Consider the following 15143-nt stretch of genomic DNA (forward strand, 5'->3'; position numbering starts at 1 on the left):
TGAGCTAAGAAGGAAGCTAGGTGAATTAATTGGGGGTTACTCTTAGGCTCATTTCTTTGTCCAGCCACTTCCCCAAGCAATGTCATGCAGTAAGCAGTGTGGTAATTAATTTGGGTAATCAGATCATCAAATCTGGCCTTTGCAGCTTTGAACTTCAGTGATTTTGAATAATATCTTCTAAACCTCACCTTTGATGTTTTCTGTTGCTATTTTTTCCTAGTTGTAGTACTAATGAAGTTCCGGCTTTGGTCTTTATCTGCTTTGGGAATCAGGTTTTTCCATGATTTCTGAGGTCTTCACAAATCTCTCAGTTGGAGAAGCAGCGTGGCTCAGTGAAAAGAGCATGGGCTTTGGAGTCAGGGCTCATGAGTTCGAATCCCAGCTCTGCCACTTGTCGGCTGTGTGACTGTGGGCAAGTCACTTAACTTCTCTGTGCCTCAGTTCCCTCATCTGTAAAATGGGGATTAAGACTGTGAGCCCCACGAGGGACAACCTGATTCCCCTATGTCTACCCCAGCGCTTAGAACAGTGCTCGGCACATAGTAAGCGCTTAACAAATACCAACATTATTATTATTGGATCCCAACTGGACGTTTAAATCTTGCACCTTCCTTGGATCTCCCTAAATACAGGGTGGTTAATTTGGGTCATGGTTTGGGTTCCATAGCTAAAATTCCTCAGTTTCAGTCTCATGATGCAAGAGGTTCAATTTCTAATACAATCCATGCACATTGATTCAAACCCAAACCCAGAGGGAAATCCCAAGATAACGGAAAATATGGATCCAAGGTGAAGAGTCAATTAGAATTTCAACAATTCAGTAACAACAACACAGAGCACTATTACTGGGAGAGGCTAGTCCTTGGGGCCTGGGTAGTCTCAACTCTAACAGCCATGACCCTTCCATTGATCTGAATATTGTGCCGGTTCTTTCACTGCTAATAGCTATTTTATACAGCTATTTTTTCTTTAAATCTGAACAGTTGGCTTGTTACATTTTTTTTTTAATTTCACAGTAAGACTGTGAGCTTCATGAGAGCACAGGATTACATCACTAATTGTGTTGCTACAGAGATAGCATGGTCCAGTAGAAAGAGAGAAGCAGCGTGGCTCAGTGGAAAGAGCCTGGGCTTGGGATCAGAGGTCATGGGTTCGAATCACGGATCTGTCGCTTGCTAGCTGTGTGACTTTGGGCAAGTCACTTAACTTCTCTGTGCCTCAGATACCTCATCTGTAAAATGGGGATTAAAACTGTGAGCCCCACGTGGGACAATCTGATCACCCTGTATTCTCCCAGCACTTAGAACAGTGCTTTGCACATAGTAAGTGCTTAACAAATACAGAGGACTGGGAATCATGAGTCCTGAGTTCTAATTGTGATTCTGCCACTTGCCTACTATGTGACCTTGGGCAACTCACATAACCTGCTTCTGGATCTGTTTTCATCTATAAAATGGAGATGCCACTTTCTTCTTCCTCTTACTCTGGCAGGCTTTTTAAGGACAGGAACTCTGTCTGAAGTGATCACTTTGTATCTACCCCGGTACTTATAGTTTTGGGAACATAGTAAGCACATAATAAATGATTTCATTATTACTTAAAGTTGCCCCACTTCTAACATTGTTCTCTCTGTAAAGTGATATTTTTCATTAATTTGTTCATTCAGTCGTATTTGTTGAGTGCTTACTGTGTGCAGAGCAGTGTACTAAGCACTTGGGAGAGTACAATGCAGCAATAAACAGACACATTCCCTGCCCACAACGAGTTTACAGTCTAGAGATGATGATGTAGCTGAATTTTGAGTTAGCTAGTCACCCTTGGATAGACCTTTAGCTACATACTAGTTTTCTTTGACCCTTGGAAAGATATTTGAGCCCTAGGTGAGAAAGACCTGTAAATTGAACTAGGCTGGTCAATAACACTGAGTTTTGTTAGATGATCTGTGAGATGGCAGAAAAACTGAGAATATCAGGTTGTAGAAACTGTATCTGTTTACAGTTATGTCTTTACATGGAAAGGAATCCCTTTCGCTACTACTCTGTACCAGCAGAGTTTAACAGCTTTGTTTAGTTCTTGGAGGTGATCAGCCACCTGTCAGAACTTCACTGTACTTAGAAAAAGTTCTTAAAGCTCTCAAAACTCTACTCTTTTCATGTCTGAAGAGCATTTTGGAAACCTACTACTTGTAGGTCAGGAAGGAAAAGCAAACAGAAACAGCTTCCTATTTTGTAATCAGTATAAGCCAGGACTCCATCTCAATGTCTCAGTTGTAAGCTTGAGCCAGGGCTTTCTGTAGTGACAGGAGTAGCCCGGGGCAACTAAGCAACCTGGATCCTGTCAGTCAGAGAGCATATTGAAAGAGCGGAAGTCCTGTCCTTAAATCCCTTTCAATGTCTCACTGTCCCGCCCATCCAATATCAACACTGTGTAGCGGTGGACCTTGCAGAACATCCACCAGTTCCCACCCTTCCTCTGCAGCCTCTTTGTACTTTCTGTTTTCTCCACTTTGCAGCCAAAGAATAGCTGTGAAAGGGCTGGGTCTCCCACCTCATGAATTCCTGGGGTGTCCAGAGCACTACCCGAAAACTAGCTGCTCTACCCATCATGTTTCTGGGCAACTGTCATCACGTGGGTTAGATAAAGAGGAAATTAAAGGGCACAGGTCTTGGTGGGAATTTTCTTCCTGCTCTTTTCTTTCCTCCCCATGTGGCAGCAGATACCTGAAATCCCACCTCTTTGGGATTGAAGAAAGTGGGAGGGCCTAGGACCATTTGCCCTGTCTAGAGTGGTCTACCCACCTACTATGGTTTGGACATTAAAGGTCCCTTTAGAAATTTTCATATAATTATTACTTTAAGATTATCCACCATGAAAGACTACAAATTCATTGTGTGCTAGAAACATGTCCACCAACCCCGTTGTTATTGTACCTTCTCTTCCATATGCTTAATACAGTATACATTAAGCATTTGATAAGCCATTGAGTGGCTGATTGAAACAACAGCAAGGCCAGGTGTTATATTCTAGGTCTTGGCCCAGATTCTGACAGTTCTGCAAAGGAAAGGAAACAGCAATGACAGCAGAAATTTTCTTAGGCCTTTCCCCATCAATCCTGGCTTTGACTTCCTGAGCATGACCAATCAGGGAGGCATTCCTGTAAAATCAGATCAAATGCTTACCTTCACCAGTACCATCTTTGATATCAATGGACAGCCACATATACAAATGGATCATATGTTTGTACATGCATATGGAGAGATAGCAGTTTTTAACAGGGATGATCTTTGCTCTCTAGGTGAAAGGTTCTGAGGAGGAGTTGCTCATCTGGTAGTCCAGCTTACCCCCTACTTCTGCCCCAAGTTCTGTGACACAGGAGTTGCATTCTTGTAGAAACTCGAAGCTCATAGTGAACAGGGAATGTGTCCACTAATTGTTACAGTGTCCTCTCCCAAGCGCTTATCACAGTGCTCTGCACACGGTAAACGTTCAATAAATATGATTGAATGAATAAAAAACCTCACATTGAGGAAAAGTTGCTCTGTAGTACTGACTGTCAAGGCACTCTCTGATTCCTGGTTGCTGTTTACGAGGCAAAGACAGTGCTGTCTTTCAAGGAATCAACTGCTATGCTACATGCAACATTTGAGACTGTTTAACATAGGTACAATAATTTCAAGAGTGATAAGAAAGGGGAGGAGGAGTGGGCAAGTGATTGTGCTGACAAGTTAAAAAATGAATGGGGTTAATTAGTGAAAGCTTCAGAAGTTGGAGGGTGGTGGCAGGGAGTGGTATGGGGCATGTGGTATGAAAGAGAGTTTAGGCAAAGTTGTGGAGATGGGAGAGGGTAAACTGATTACAGAAAGCTCTTAGGAAGCACATTTTGTTAGATCAGAGACATAATTGTCGTGGGGAAGTTGGACAACAGAGAAGACAGGGTTACTGAGCCTTTGGAGTGAGTTTGAGATGGCGATGAGGCATCAAAAAAGGGCTAGATAATCTGGGATTTATTGTAAAGCAAGAGATCATGAGGCAGAAGATAGATTTTGGGTTCATCTGGTCATTAATGATAGAAGAAACCATGAAAGTGGATGAGCTTCTCATGATTGGTGGTAGAGAAGGAAACTAGTAATGGATTCAGGACTGAGTCTTGACGAACACCTACAGCTGAGTGAATGTGTGGAGGAGGTGGTATGAACAATGGAGACATTGAAGAAATTACGAGTGATAAGTAGAGAAGGCAAGTTATCTTAGCATAATGGTCTCTTGGAAGGTTTCCTGTTGACACCATCTTTCAACTCAGCCTCAGGGTTGGGAGTGAAGGCTGTAGGAATTCCCAGAGTTAATTCAGGGCACAGGGTCAGAACGATTGCTAGTAAGGTTCTGGAATATCCTGCTAAGGTTTTTCTTGGACACCTTTCGTTTAAGTCATCAAGAATGTCATTTCGGATTTTTACGAGTACTTCATAAACATTTTGTATTATTTGCTCAAATGATTTTACTCCCCATTTCCTAGGTAAGCAAATAAAGAGACAGGGCAAAAGTCTTTGTCCAGAAAATTCAGCATACTTGAAATTACTGGAAAAATGAACAGATTTTCAGTCTGATCATTTGGTTGGCATTCCAAATACTCATCCTTTCCCATCTTCATTACTGTACCAGCCTCCTTGCTGACCTCCCAGCCTCCAGTCTCTCCCTACCCCAGTCCATACTCCAATCTGCTGCCCAGATCATTTTTCTTCACAAACATTCAGACTATGTTTCCCAGCTTCTCAAGAACCTCCAGTGGTTGCCCATCCATCTCCACATCAAATAGAAACTCCTCACCATTCCTTTTAAAACACTCAAATGCCTTGCCCCCTCCTACGTCACCTCGCTACTCTCCTACCACAACCCAACTTGTACACTTCGCTCCCCTACTGCTAACCTTCTCACTGTACCTCGATCTCGTCTATCTCGCCGCCAACCTCTCACCCACATTCTGCCTCTGACCTGGAATGCTCTCCCTCCTCATATCCAACACACAATTACTCTCCCCACTTCAAAGCCTATTAGAAGCATATCTCCTCCAAGAGGGCTTCCCTGACTGAGCCTGCTTTCTTTTCTTCAGCTCCCTTCTGTTCCACCCTGACTTGCTCCCTTTATTCCCCACAACCTGTATGTACATATCTGTAATTTATATATTTATGTTATTGTCTGTCTCCACCTCTAGACCGTAAACCCATTCTGGACAGGGGAAGTGTCTGGTCTGTGTCTATCTTGTACTCACCTAAGAGCTTAGTACAGTGTTCTGCACACAGTAAGCACTCAGTAAATAAGATTGACTGACTGACTGTCTGACATTCCTACTTCTGATGTAGAATTTATATACAGAAGGGATTCACTGACCCTTTTGATAATGCAGAAAACACAAAGATAAACATTCTCACAAGGCATTGGTGTAAATCAGATGAACTTGAAAGGGATAAAGAATTTACCTGTGAGCACTTCTGGCATCTTGCCTTTTCCCATGGAATAGAGATCTGACTGAAGAATGCACCAGCTGCCTTGCAAATTCCAGGTTTAACAATCAGAGCACCCAAGAGTGGGAGATATAACAAATACCTCACCAATTGCTCTTTTACTCAGTTTAGCTATGTCCCAATACCAAATGGAAACAGGGAACTATGACTTGTCGGAGTAAATTTCACAGACCATGGCTTCATTCTCCTCCTCCACCTGCTCTAGAGAGCATTCTTTTGGTATTCTGTAATGCAGATAGCTCATGGCCAAGTCTTGACAAGTTTCTCTGTCATCTTTGTTAAATCTGTGTGCTGACTGGCTTCACTGCACATTTTTGTTAGTTGTTTACACTGACTACTAGAGGCCCATCTCCTTTCTTTGGATGCTTTCAAAACATATTTTCTGAATATTATTAAAAACTTCTATGCAGGGTATCATTGTATCCATTCTTCCCAAGGAAAACTGAATGGAACGGATTGGAAAAAGCAATGTATACTTACTTTAGAAGCACTGTCTCCCAGTCATATTTCCAGTAGAGCTTAAAAATAACACAGTCTAGATATTTTAACTCTGCTTCCCCATAAACTCCCATCAGTTTGCTAAATATGCTGAAGTAGGTCATTTTGTTATGTTTTTACATCCTATACCTTCCCCTTGTCATCTTCTATGTTATCCAGATCCAGCCCATATTGACACATTCAATCTGGTCATTCTGGCAGCTACTTGCCTGTAGTTCTTATTCCATATCTCCCAGTGCCAAAATCAGATGTTCAATTTCTCTCTCTCTCTCTCCCCCCCCTTTTTTTTTGGTAATTTATAACAGCACACTTATTTTTCCTCCTGGCCTAAACTCATAATGGGTAGGGAACATATCTGCTAATAATGTTGTATTCTTCCGAGTGCTTAGTAGACTGCTCTATACATAGTAAACATTCAATAGCTACCATTGATTAATTGATGTGATTTCCAATGAAGAAGATTGAGTGCATGCATCTAAGGAGTTGGATAATTTGGGCAGTCGATTTGAAAAATTCAGGTCTGAAAATATATTTTCAGGGCCAATTTGAAGTGACCAGACAGTTGCTTAAAATTGCTTACCATCACTACACTGTAAACTCCTTGAGGGCAGGGATCATGTCTACTTAGACTATTGTACTCTTCCAAGTGCTTCATATTACCCTCTGTGCAGAGAAAGGACTAAGTGAATGTCTTGACTGATTAATTAAATATTTCACAGGCACTGTCACTGAATTGAATTCACTCCTTTTTGGCCCCAGAGAACACAACACTGTGCCCACTGGAACCAGTGGTTTGGAGGAGAACCTTTTTTTATTTCCCTTCTTTTTCTCCCCCCTCCCATCTTAAATTCTCCCTCAGAACCAGGTTTATCAAGGATAAAGACAGAAAATTGCTGCAAGAAAGTTGGTAGTCTCTGTTACCACTAACAACAACTGGGAAGCAGCATGGCCTAGTGGATGGATAGAGCACGGGCTTGAAATTCAGAAGGACCTGGGTTCTAATCCCGGCTCTGCCACTTGTCTGCTGTGGCAAGTCACCACTTCTCTTTGCCTCAGTTGTCTCATCTGTAAAATGGGGATTGAGACTGTGGGCCCTATGAGGGACAGGGACTGTGTGCAACCTGTTTACTTTATATCTACCCCAGTGCCTTGTGAGGCCTGGCACATTGTAAGTGCTCAACAAACACCACAATTATTATTATTAACATTGAACCAGTCCCACACACATTTCACTGTCCTGTTGTAGAAGCTGCTGCTTCTCTTGGGGTACACTACTATAGTGTGAAGGATAAAGTGTTCAGATGAGCAGTGTCAGGAGTGTCATCCTTGAACCGAAAGATACTTGGTACTACTTCTCTCTCAGCACTATCTCAGACTAGGCACGGTCATTTATCAAATGGAGTGAAAGGTCCTGTCTGTCATACGACCCAACAACTTCAGCGTAGCAAGATATTACATGCTCCCCATCCTTGCTGAAATGCCCGGAATGGCAAAAATACATCTCCTCATGGGCTTAAGTGAACATGATTTCTACCTCTGCAGTGGGGAGGATTGAATTCAGGCTTCCTCAACTTCAAAGAGAAAAACTGCAGCAAAAAGCAATTACACTCCACAAAGAGCTAGCGGCGTGGCCTGGTGGTTGCAGCATGGGTCTTGGAGTCAGAAAGACCTGGGTTCTGTTTCTGGATCCTCCACTTGTCTGCTGCGTGACCTGTGCCAAGTCACTTCACTTCTCTGGGCCTCAGTTACCTCCTCTGCAAAATGGGAATTAAAACAGTGAGCCCCCTGTGGGACAGACACTGTGTCGAACCCAACTATCTCGTACCTCCCCCAGCTCTTAGAACAGTGCCTGACACATAATAAGCGCTTAACAAATTCCATCGTAATAATTATTATTATTAGTTAGAAATGGGGGTCCAGGATACTTGATACCCAGTACTCTTGACCTCTTCTTAGAAATAACTGCTCTCTTTAATTTGGCAAGGCAGAACATTTTAGGATTGTTTTACATATAATTTTCTGATACTGATCACAGACAATACAGGATGAGGGCTTTTGGCTTTTTTACTGATGAGAAATACATAGAAATGGGAAGAAAATTTGGTAAAGATCAAGTAATGAAAAGGGGAATCAAAGAAAGGCAACTGCTTCTTTATTCATTAGTGTGACATGTTTTATTTTTAATCAGTGAATCTATAATGAGATACTATTCTTTATGTACCCCAAATATCAAAGGGTAAAGAAGACAAAGCAACTCATCAACTGTATGACCCTCTCTGAAATGTCATGGGTAATCAAGTGTGATGCTGCTAATGGATCGTGATTTGCATGCCACTTACTTTGATTGATGTACTACTTAGATGAGGATTGATAGTGGATACCACGATGCTTCTTTGAGTACTTCTGAAGTTTTTTTGGGTGTTTTCATAATGAATGCTCAACTACAAAGCTATGATTTGGTCTGTTTTATAATTGTCATTTTTCATACTGATGATAAATCTCCTTCACATTGTGTACCCGGGATTAAACTCTCTGCACAAGGGCTCCGAGTCAGGGTCATGGGAGTTTTTTTTAACTCTTTAAAGCATTGGGATTTCCTTCAAAAGATTGTCACTCTGAACCTTCTGAATTTTAGCTTTTCTTGAGTCAAAGAGGCAACAGTCAACATCTCTTCTGTCCCCTGTGTGCGGACTGGGCAAGTTAAAATATATCTTTTGTCCTTGAGGCAGAATTTTAGATCCCCTTTCTGCGTGTGTATGTGTCTGGTTTTGCATAGGCTCTCCCCTCTCCTCGGTAAGCCTGAGAATGCCTGCCTGGAACCCACGCTGAGCTACCCACCTTCCAGCTGGGCACGAACAACACTAGAACAGACATGTAGGTGGGAGGTAGTGCAGGATGCCATTGTTGGGATATGGCATTATGTGGCATTTCAAGCTTGCAACTGAGAACAGAACATGCTAGGTCTTTTGACAAACGTTTTTAGTTGCCAGTGTGTCCTTACTCAGCTTTCATCCCACTTAGGAAATCTGACTGCCTTTTACAGATCTCTGAAGATTTTGGTGATGAGAGCTAAAGCCTAGGCCAATGATATAGATCTTATATGTCATTAAATACTTTTAGGTGGACTGCATTAAGGATTTACTGACAATGGGATTAGAGCTAATTAATGTGTAGACTTTGCTAATGAATCTCCTTCCATCAAGGTATGTTGCAGAAAATTGTTCTTATTAATCCTTCAACAGTTCAAATGAATTTCAAGAACAGTTCCTTGTTGAAACAGCAACAGCAATAACAACAACAAAAAAACCCTTTGTCCAGGGCATTTTTCCATGTGAAGTCAGCAGTTTTTTGGAATTCCCATAGCAGCCTCTGAACTGTCCTTTAGGGGAATAATCACTTCTCATTCAAAAGCATGGTGGAATAGGCACCATAAAAGTGTACCCCAAAGGGGAGGAATGCACTATGTCTGTGACAAATATTGGGTCCACAAAATCCCCCAATTTGACTTTCAGAAAGAGCTGGAAACTTGTCTCTCTGCATGAGTGCTCATTCCACCTCCCTTTTCCTTTTCTATTGGCTCTCAGAGATCTGTTTTATCATCATCCTTAAGGGAATTACAAGGAGTAATTAAACTGGACCAGAAGAACGACTTAACTTTACAAAGAGCTCATTAATTCATTCTATTTAAACTCCTTTTTTCCACCCCAAAACCAATTATCTAATGATCTGGAATAGCCTCCTCCCCTAGGATATTTGAGAATTGGTGGGAGGGGTGGCGATTTGCCATCCATTTAGGTGACTGACCTTTCACTTTCCTTCTCCTATAGGCTTGCTCTAGCATGGTCTGCTCTTCCAGACAGGAAAGATGTTCAGGGACATTTGGATGACTGAGTTTAATTACTGATTTTACATTGGTCACATAGGCCTGCCAAAGAGTCAATTAGGATGGGGTATTTATAAACCATTTTCTCAGTCAGTTCTCCCCTTCCTACCATATCTTGCTACTATTCTCCTTTGATCCAGCCAGCATACTTCACTCTTCTAAAGTCAATTTGCTCATTGTACCTCAGCCTCATCTGTCCCATCACTGACCCCCTTACCCAACTTAATTATGATGTATCTAACCCAGCACTTAGAGCAGTGCTTGAGACAAGTATTAATAAATACCATAATAACAATATGATAATAATTATTATTGATTATCATCCACCCTCTGGCCTGCAACACCCTCTCCTTCATATCTGACAGACCACTGTCTGTCACTCTCCCAACCTTCAAAGCCATACTAAAATTACATCTTCTCCAAGAAACTTTCTCCTAATTTACCCATCCTATTCACCCCCTTTTTTGTATCACCTGTGCACTTGGGTCTGTGAATTTTGATATTCACTGTATCTCCAGCCCCCCAAGCACTTATATATGTATCCTTATCTTCTGCCCGGTTCCCCTATTGGTAACCTTCTTTAATGTGTTTCCTTCTCTAGACTCTAAGGCCCCTTGAGAAAGGGGTCATTTCTATCAACTCTGCTGTATTGTACTCTCCCAAGAGTTTAGTACAGGAGCTTGGCACATAGAAAGTGCTGAGTAAATACCAGCTGGATTGATTGCCAAGCCCTGGGGTAGATCAGGATAATCGGTCAGTCACAGTCCATGTCCCTCAGTAGATGGGAATCCTTGGATTAGTTGGACCCAACCTGATTTTCCCTGACCCAGACCTCCTAGGGGCTGTGGAGCTGCCACACTGCAGTCGACCTAGAACTGGAACCAGAGTTTGTTTTTTTTAATGCGTATTTGTTAAGCACTTACTACGTGCCTGACACTGCTATAAGTGCTGTGGCTGATGCAAGCTAATCAGGTGGACACAGTCTCTGTCCCATAGGGGGCTCACAGTATAATGTCCTCATTTTATGGATGAGGTAATTGAGGCACAGAGAAGTGAAGTGACTTTGCCCAGGGTAATGCCGCAGAAAGGTGGGTGGAGCCGGGGTTACGAACCCCAGCTCCTTCTGATTCCCAGGCCTGTATTCTATCCACTAGGTCTTGCTGCTCTCCAGACCAGATGTTAGGGATAGGTGAAGTGGGGTGACATTTCTCTAGGACTTTAAGAATCCTCCAGATGTAAGCTCCTCTCTAGACTGTAAACTCCTGTGAACAAGGAGCATGTCTACCATCTCTATTGTATTGTACTCTCCCAAGTGCTTAGCACAGTGCTCTGACAGACAGCAAGCATACCACTGATTGACTTTCTCAAAAGCTCTTGGCTCTCACTAAGTCTTCCAGACTGAGAGGTTCAGGGTATTCATGACAAAGAGACAAAAGTGACTCCCTCTCTTTTAATCCTGGGTCAAAAGAATTCAAGACTCGAAGATCTTTGTAATGGGAAATCCTATAAGAACATCTGGAATTAAAGCATTTGTACAATCAAGGAAGAGGAGGTAGTCATTATCCAAAAGGACTAACTTTCTAAACAATTGTTTCCTGTAATTGCACTCCGAATCGATCCCGACAAGTAGAGGGTTTAAAGAACTAGCTTGTTTTATAGTAACTATGAGATCTATTTATAATGGCAGTTGAGAGAAACACTATTTAATGAAGTTTGCGGTCCAATAATTAGCTCTATGTTTATCAATGCATACCACTTTTGAAGATTTTCAAAGCTGTCAGAGTTGTTGAAAATTTAATTAGATATTGGTGGGTCTAACTTTATTTAGATTTTTCATTAATGTCTTTTTCACCATTTTTTTTAAAAAATGTTTTATTGTAGTGGCTTATGTGTTATCCTGGAAAATGCTAAAGACTTGAAAAAATGGTTTTCCCCCATCCATCATTATTTCTGAGTTATGCAGGTTGTAAAATAGTTGTGATTCAGAAGAGATAACCAAGGAGCATCTTTATTAACCATTTAAAATAAACCGTTTAAAATTTGGTATGTTTGGAATGCCAGAGGATATATAAAAAGGAAAGTTCCTTATTCATACTTCCAGAAGAATAGTGACTGTTTACTAATGAAAAGAAATTGGAACAAGTGACAGGGTTTGAGTTCAGATAATCTTGGTATTCTTCCAGGGTGCATACCGAAGAAGAGATTCATTCATTCATTCATTCATTCATTCATTCATTCGTATTTATTGAGTGCTTACTGTGTGCAGAGAACTGTACTCAGCTCTTCAAAAATCAAGTAGAGGGAAGACAGGTCTACTAACTATAAATGTTAAATGTAAGGGAAAATTAAGCCAATGTCTTGAAATGGATGATAGTTCCCCCCAAAAAACAGATGCCCTGCATTTATTCATTATTCTTTATTGAGTACTTTTGTTTAAGAATTCACCGTGGAAACCACCAAGAAGATTATATCTTAAAATGTATCCTCAAGGGAAGATGATTGATCCTGTGGGAAGAAAAGGGCTTTATTTTTCAATTTTTTAACTAACAGAAAGAAGTAATTAAGGCAAAGCTAAAAGAATTAAATTCAAAGTTTGCATTGCACATGTGAACTAATCTTTCTACAATAGCACCCTTCGAAAGCTGTGTAAGAAGACCATTCAGGCTCTGTTCTATCCAACAAATCCTCATCAGAAAAAGAGTAGAATGAAGGAAACTCTTGAGCAGTTATTAAGTCTTTGAGGCCCTATACTGACTGTTTAACCATGCAAATCCAAGAGTACAGTGTAGTATCTCATCAAAAACGTTGATTACCGATTACGGCAAGTGTATTAGTTGTTCCGTAAACTAGGAAATTCAAAGTGCTAAAATGTAATGAATAATTAAATAAATGCAGTATTTCATTTAAGCAGCCCTGAAAAGTGGACTAGTGGAATACACTGAAATGCCCAAAGCCATCTATTTAAATCAGGTCATGCAGAATATATGCAGCAAAATGTCTATGAGCTGCAAAAAAACCATCAGTGCCTATCAAAAGGGCTTTTCTAAAATTCTTAAATATAATGATGACATTTAATGTCAGAGAAAAGAAAGGGATGTCCTGAGTTACTAGGGTGGGGCAAGAGAAATCACCAAGAATAACAAAATTGCAATTTAGCATCTTCCCTTGCTTCTCTTTATTAAAGCCTAGAATATAAAAAAGGATAAAGGTTAGTCAGACATATAAATGACACCAGCCTTCTAATATTGCAATTAAAATGTTAAATCCACAGCAGCAGTCTTTTTTATGTTCCCATATAACCAAGAGGAAGATCAAATATTGAATCATAAAAGCACATAAACAACAAGAGGGCCAGATATGTATCCACATCTTAATTCAAATATTCCTGTGTCAGTTTTCATGCCAGTTCTTAGGGATGCATAGGGGCACCTGCTATTCCATCACACTGCTTGCAAATTTTTTATGCACCATAGTAAATTTCTCCCATGGAAATACAACAAGTATAGCTGGATCAGGCAGCTGGGGCTCTTGTGTATGTCACATGATTGGTTGGCAGCTGGGCCTCTTGTATGTTCTCATGATTGGTTAGCAGCTGGGCCTCTTGTGTGTCTCATGTTTGATTGGCGCTGGGGCTCTTGTGACAGTTTGATGATTGGTTTTGGCAACTGGGGCTCCTGTGTCCGTCTCATGATTAGTTGGCATTCACCTGGCGAATTGTTAACATTTCCTACCTGATCCTTCTGGTCCATCTGTGAAAGACAGTCACCCTTACTAATAGATCTCTGGCTTGGGAACTCTTATAAATACCCAGAAGAGCTGTTGTCTGAACACATGACCATTGGCTTCTCTGAGAGTTTTGTGACCTTTTAACACCTGTCCGCCGAGCTGAGCAGTTCCGTGCCTTGAGCAGCTGAGTAGGGAACGGGAATTTCATCTTCTGGGTGAGAAAAGAAGAACATCCTCCTGTTGGGGATGTGGCGATAGGCCACGTTTTCCTGAGATGTTTTACTAGCTGTTTGCTTGGATCGACTTGGGCCTCGGAGCCCGCGAAGTCGGTTAAAAAACTATTATGCGTTTTAAAACACTTGTTTGAGGTAGATGTGACCTTTTTTGTGGTGTGGTCTGTTTTCTGATATTAGGGGCATACAAGTGTCCCTCAGTGATGCAATTTATCAGAACTAGAAATTATTTATCTGAAGGATAGTAAAGTGCATCTTCAAGTGGATCAGACCAAGAACCAGGAAAATACCATGTGGGCATGAACAGATGGAAATACCATGTCTGACTTTATTCTTTCAACTCTGAGTCTATTACCATAAGAATACAGCATTCCCTATGCATCTGTCTCTTTTATTTGATTTTCAAAAGTTTAAAAAATGGCATTTGAGAAGTAGAGCTAGTAGCTAACCTTCAGCTCATTCCTCAAACATTTCAACTCAAAGGTGAATAATAATAATGATAAAGAGTAATTTGCGTCTTCCATCTGCAGAATAACCTGTTCTACACAAGTTGCCATTGTTTACTGTGACTGACTGAGTGACAGGCTGTGTATCCAGTGGGTTTGTATTGTGTTCAGGGACTAATTGTGTTTGATGTGGGGAGGCTAGGCTTGACCCCAGTGATTCTGCCTGCCAAAGCCGTGGTTTCTGATTTTAATCGAAACCCTAGGGCCATCTGAAGCGTAGCCAAAAAGCACCTTGCAAGTTGAACCTTATCTAATATATGATGTGTATAAACTGTGGAAGCATAAATCTTAGTCAGTAGAGCAACTTGTTTTTCTAAGATTCTTCGGTCCAGTGAAGGACAAGCAAATGAGTGAGAGATTATCCCCTACCACTTTTATTGTCCGGGTGCCACACATCATAAAATTTTGGCTCGTTAAAGTAAATTCCATAAACAGCCTTGGTTAATGAGTGAAGTAACTTGCTCCTTTCTTAAGCTCGTTCCTGAAATCCCTTTCCGCTTACCGTTACGACTTGGCATGATTAACAAATACTAACAGGATTACAAAAGGAGAGCAACAGACTTTAGCCCTGAAAGACATACTGATTCTGGTGTATGAGTAACGGCAAGGGAACTCAAAGGACGGGTGTGGTAAATGGAGAGAAATTAAAATGTCACACTTGAAATATCAGGGCTAACTCCCCCTTTCACTCTCTTGATCTAGAATGACTGAATTCTTTCCAACTTCTTATTCTCCATTGGTTTTAAGTCACTTTTGTCTCTGGCCAGGGGAAAGATTC

General features: G+C 41.2%; 1 protein-coding gene across 1 annotated transcript in view; it reads left to right on the forward strand.

Annotated features, from left to right (window-relative positions):
- The window catches only part of EPHA4 (EPH receptor A4), a 146923-nt gene that overhangs the window by 44402 nt on the left and 87378 nt on the right, over positions 1-15143 (forward strand).

The sequence above is a fragment of the Ornithorhynchus anatinus genome, chromosome 1, assembly GCF_004115215.2.
Source record: "Ornithorhynchus anatinus isolate Pmale09 chromosome 1, mOrnAna1.pri.v4, whole genome shotgun sequence".
Classification (NCBI taxonomy): domain Eukaryota; kingdom Metazoa; phylum Chordata; class Mammalia; order Monotremata; family Ornithorhynchidae; genus Ornithorhynchus; species Ornithorhynchus anatinus.